Source organism: Triticum urartu, chromosome 4A (assembly GCF_056163025.1).
Source record: "Triticum urartu cultivar PI428250 chromosome 4A, HENAU_Tu73, whole genome shotgun sequence".
Taxonomy (NCBI): domain Eukaryota; kingdom Viridiplantae; phylum Streptophyta; class Magnoliopsida; order Poales; family Poaceae; genus Triticum; species Triticum urartu.
In genome coordinates this window covers 557,304,141-557,310,140 of record NC_141876.1, presented here as the reverse complement: position 1 = coordinate 557,310,140, position 6,000 = coordinate 557,304,141, and positions in this window count along the sequence as shown.

Here is a 6,000-nt window from a genome sequence, read left to right as displayed (position 1 = left end):
AGGTGACTTCCAAACCTTCATAGACTTGGTCACTCGGCGATCCACAATTTCCTCTTGGATACTCTAGACCATGACGCCTAACCGTCTGGAAGATGCACAGTCTTCAAAGGTAACAAGCGTCAGATCCAGGCAGGATCAATCTCTTTAGTGATGCTCAATCACTTTGGGTTTGTAGGTGTTTGGGTTTGTAGGTGTTTGGGTTTGGGTTTGGGTTTTCCTCACTTGATGATTTTCACTCAAAGTCCTCGGAGGATGGGATGCTCTCAAATGACAAGTGTCAGTTTCTCTCGGAGCAGCCAACCAGCTAGTGGTTGTAGGGGGCAGCTATTTATAGCCTAGGGAGCAGCCCGACATGATAAGACATAAATACCCTTCAATGATATGACCGTTAAGTGGGTAGATATTTTGGGACAGCTGGCGCATAGCACAACAACGGTCAGAATTTTGAGTATCAAATTCCTCAGGGCTATCATGTTCCTCACTGTGTAGGCAATCCGCACTGGCGAATTCCTAACTCCTCAGTCAGAACAAATTCCTTAGAGACCAGAAGAACTTCGTCTCTGTCATTGAAGAAATTTGACTGAACTGTATGAGATTTCCAATGGCTTCACTCGAAGGGATTGGTAGGTGGGATTTCAGTTGAGCATCACATGGAAACTTTTCCTTAGTATTTCCTCGACCCCCTTTAACAGTACGGTGTTTCCTATGACTCAAGAAAGAGAAAATGAAACTACAAAAAAAAAGTCTTCATGCTTCATGTTCCTCGTATGAATACCAGGTCTTCAGGATTGCACCAATTTCTTCACTATCAAAGTCTTCAGAAAGTCTTCAGAAAGCCAAAGTCTTCAGTTGAAGAACTTCATTTTTAGGGGTCGACTTTATCTGTAAATATCAAACTCCTCATAGACTTATGCACCTGTGTACACTCATAAACACATTAGTCCCTTAACCTATAAGTCTTCAATACACCAAAATCACTAAGGGCACTAGATGCACTTACACTTCATATGTGTATGAGGTTTGCAGTTCGATTCTTAGCTGGGTCATGTATTTTGTGAATTTTTACATCTCGCATCGCGCAACTGATACGTCTCCAATGCATCTATAATTTTCGATTGCTCCATGCTATATTATCTACTGTTTTGAACATTATTGGGCTTTATTATCCACTTTTATATTATTTTTGGGACTAACCTATTAACCGGAGGCCCAGCCCAGAATTGCTGTTTTTTGCCTGTTTTAGGGTTTCGAAGAAAAGGAATATCAAACGGAGTCCAAACGGAATGAAACCTTCGGGAACGTGATTTTTAGGAAGATTATGATCCGGGAGACTTGGACCCTACGTCAAGAAAGAAAACAGGAGGCCACGAGGTAGGGGGCGCGCCTACCCCCCAGGCGCACCCTCCACCCTCATGGGCCCCCTGTTGCTCCACCGACGTACTCCTTCCTCCTATATATACCTACGTACCCCCAAACGATCAGATACGGAGCCAAAACCCTAATTCCACCGCCATAAATTTCTGTATCCACGAGATCCCATCTTGGCGCCTGTTCCGGAGCTCCGTCGGAGGGGGCATCAATCACGGAGGGCTTCTACATCAACACCATAGCCCATCCGATGAAGTGTGAGTAGTTTACTTCAGACCTACGGGGCCATAGTTAGTAGCTAGATGGCTTCTTCTCTCTTTTTGGATCTCAATACAATGTTCTCCCCTTCTCTTGAGGAGAACTATTTGATGTAATCTTCTTTTTGCGATGTGTTTGTTGAGACCGATGAATTGTGGGTTTATGATCAAGTCTATCTATGAATAATATTTGAATCTTCTCTGAATTCTTTTATCTATGATTGGTTATCTTTCCAAGTCTCTTCGAATTATCAGTTTGGTTTGGCCTCGATCTTTCTTGCAATGGGAGAAGTGCTTAGCTTTGGGTTCAATCTTGCAGTGTCCTTTCCCAGTGACAGTAGGGGCAGCAAGGCACGTATTGTATTGTTGCCATCAAGGATAACAAGATGGGGTTTTCTTCATATTGCATGAGTCTATCCCTCTACATCATGTCATCTTGCTTAAGGCGTTACTCTGTTTTTAACTTAATACTCTAGATGCATGCTGGATAGCGGTCGATGAGTGGAGTAATAGTAGTAGTTGTAGGCAGGAGTCGGTCTACTTGTCTCGGACATGATGCCTATTTACATGATCATTCCTAGATATTCTCATAACAATGCTCAATTCTGTCAATTGCTCAACAGTAATTTTTTCACCCACCGTAGAATACTTATGCTCTCGAGAGAAGCCACTAGTGAAACCTATGGCCCCCGGGTCTATCTTTATCATATTAATCTCCTACTACTTTGTTATTTACTTTGCCTTTATTTTACTTTGCATCTTTATCACAAAAATACCAAAAATATTATCTTATCATATCTATCAGATCTCACTCTCGTAAGTGGCCTTATAGGGATTGACAACCCCTATTTGTGTTGGTTGCGAGGATTTATTTGTTTTGTGCAGGTACGAGGGACTTGCGCGTAGCCTCCTACTGGATTGATACCTTGGTTCTCAAAAACTGAGGGAAATACTTACGCTACTTTGCTGCATCATCCCTTCCTCTTCGGGGAAAACCAACGCAGTGCTCAAGAGGTAGCAAGAAGGATTTTTGGCACCGTTGCCGGGGAGGTCTATGCAAAAGTCAACATACCAAGTACCCATCACCTACCCTTATCTCCCGCATTACATTATTTGCCATTTGCCTCTCGTTTTCCTCTCCCCCACTTCACCCTTGCCGTTTTATTCGCCCTCTCTCTCTATCCTCCCTCTCTTTCTCTATTTGCCTCTTTTTGCCCGCTTGCTTTTTGTTTGCTTGTGTGTTAGTTTGCTTGCTTATCACGATGGCTCAAGATAATACTAAATTGTGTGACTTCACCAATACCAACAACAATGATTTTATTAGCACTCCGATTGCTCCTCTTACCGATGCTGAATCTTATGAAATTAATACTGCTTTGCTGAATCTTGTCATGAAATATCTGTTTTCCGGCCTTCCTAGTGAAGATGCCGCTACCCATCTAAATAGCTTCGTTGATTTGTGTGACATGCAAAAGAAGAAATATGTGGATAATGATATTCTTAAATTGAAATTATTTCCTTTTTTGCTTAGAGATCGTGCTAAAGCTTGGTTTTCGTCTTTGCCTAAAAATAGTATTGATTCATGGAATAAGTGCAAAGATGCTTTTATCTCTAAGTATTTTCCTCCCGCTAAGATCATCTCTCTTAGAAACGATATTGTGAATTTTAAGCAACTTGATCATGAACATGTTGCACAAGCTTGGGAGAAAATGAAATTAATGATACGTAATTGCCCTACTCATGGTTTAAATTTGTGGATGATTGTTCAGAATTTTTATGCCGGATTGAATTTTGCTTCTAGAAATCTTTTAGATTCGGCCACGGGAGGCACTTTTATGGAAATCACTTTAGGAGAAGCTACTAAACTCCTAGATAATATTATGGTTAATTATTCTCAATGGCATACTGAAAGATCTACTAATAAAAAGGTGCATGCGATAGAAGAAATTAATGTTTTGAGTGGAAAGATGGATGAACTTATGAAATTATTTGCTAATAAGAGTGTTTCTTCTGATCCTAATGATATGCCCTTGTCTACTTTGATTGAGAATAATAATGAATCTATGGATGTGAATTTTGTTGGTAGGAACAATTTTGGTAACAACGCGTATAGAGGAAATTTCAACCCTAGGCCTTATCCTAGTAATCCCTCTAATAATTATGGTAATTCCTACAACAATTCTTATGGAAATTATAATAAGATGCCCTCTGATTTTGAATCTAATATTAAAGAATTTATTACTTCGCAAAAGAATTTTAATGCTATGATTGAAGAAAAAATGCTTAAGATTGATGATTTGGAACGTTGATAGAATTTCTCTTGATGTTGATTCTTTGAAACTTAGATCTATTCCACCTAAGCATGATATCAATGAGTCTCTCAAAGCCATGAGAATTTCCATTAATGAGTGCAAAGAAAGAAACGCTATGATGCGTGCTAAGAAAGATGCCTTTATAAGAGCATGCTCTTCTAGTTGCTATGAAAATTATGATGAAGATCTAAAAGTTATTGATGTGTCCCCTATTAAATCTTTGTTTTGCAATATGAATCTTGATAATGATGGGACTGAATATGATCCACCTTTACCTAGAAGGCGTTCCAAGAATTCGGAATTTGTTGATCTTGATGCTAAATTTGATAAAAGTGGGATTGAAGAAATTAAAACTCTAGATGTTGCTAAACCCACTATTATGGATTTCAAGTAATTTAACTATGAAAATTGATCTTTGATTGATTGTATTTCCTTGTTGCAATCCATGCTAAATTCTCCTCATGCTTATAGTCAAAATAAAGCGTTTACTAAACATATCGTTGATGCCTTGATGCAATCTTATGAAGAAAAACTTGAATTGGAAGTTTCTATCCCTAGAAAACTTTATGATGAGTGGCAACCAACTATTAAAATTAAAATTAAAGATCATGAATGCTATGCTTTATGTGATTTGGGTGCTAGTGTTTCCACGATTCTAAAGACTTTGTGGGATTTGTTAGGTTTCCGTGATTTTCATGATTACTCTTTAAACTTGCACCTTGCGGATTCCACTATTAAGAAACCTATGGGAAGAATTAATGATGTTCTTATTGTTGCAAATAGGAATTATGTGTCCGTAGATTTTATTGTTCTTGACATAGATTGCAATCCTTCATGTCCTATTATTCTTGCTAGACCTTTCCTTAGAACGATTGGTGCAATTATTGATATGAAGGAAGGAAATATTAGATTCCAATTTCCATTAAGGAAAGGCATGGAACACTTTCCTAGAAAGAAAATTAAATTACCTTATGAATCTATTATGAGAGCCACTTATGGATTGCCTACCAAAGATGGCAATACCTAGATCTATTCTTGCTTGTTATGCCTAGCTAGGGGCGTTAAACGATAACGCTTGTTGGGAGGCAACCCAATTTTATTTTTATTCCTTGATTTTTGCTCCTGTTTAGTAATAAATAATTTCTCTAGCCTCTGTTTGGTTGTGTTTTTTGTGTTTAATTAGTGTTTGTGCCAAGTAGAATCGTTGGGAAGACTTGGGGAAAGTCTTGTTGAACTTGCTGTAAAAAACAGAAACTTTAGCGCTCACGAGAACTGCTGTCATTTTTATTTGGAAAGTGATATTTAGTTAATTCCTTTTGCATATGATTAATAGATAAATTCCTCACGCCCAGAAATTTATTTTAGAATTTTTGGGGTTCCAGATCTTGCGCTAGCTACAGATTACTACAGACTATTCTGTTTTTGACAGATTCCGTTTTTCGTGTGTTGTTTGCTTATTTTGATGAATCTATGGCTAGTAAAATAGTTTATAAACCATAGAGAAGTTGGAATACAGTAGGTATAACACCAATATAAATAAAGAATGAGTTCATTACAGTACCTTGAAGTGGTCTTTTATTTTCTTTCGCTAACGGAGCTCACGAGATTTTCTACTTTAAGTTTTGTGTTGTGAAGTTTTCAAGTTTTGTGTAAAGATTTGATGGATTATGGAACAAGGAGTGGCAAGAGCCTAAGCTTGGGGATTCCCATGGCACCCCCAAGATAATCTAAGTACACCTAAAAGCCAAAGCTTGGGGATGCCCCGAAAGGCACCCCCTCTTTCGTCTACTTCTATCGGTAACTTTACTTGGAGCTATATTTTTATTCGCCACATGATATGTGTTTTGCTTGGAGCGTCTTGTATTATTTGAGTCTTTATTTGTTATTTTACCACAATCATCCTTGCTGTACACACCTTTTGAGAGAGCCATATATGATTTGGAATTTGTTAGAATACTCTATGTGCTTCGCTTATATCTTTTAAGCTATATAGTTTTGGTCTAGTACTTCACTTATATCTTTTAGAACACAGTGGTGGATTTGTTTTATAGAAACTATTGATC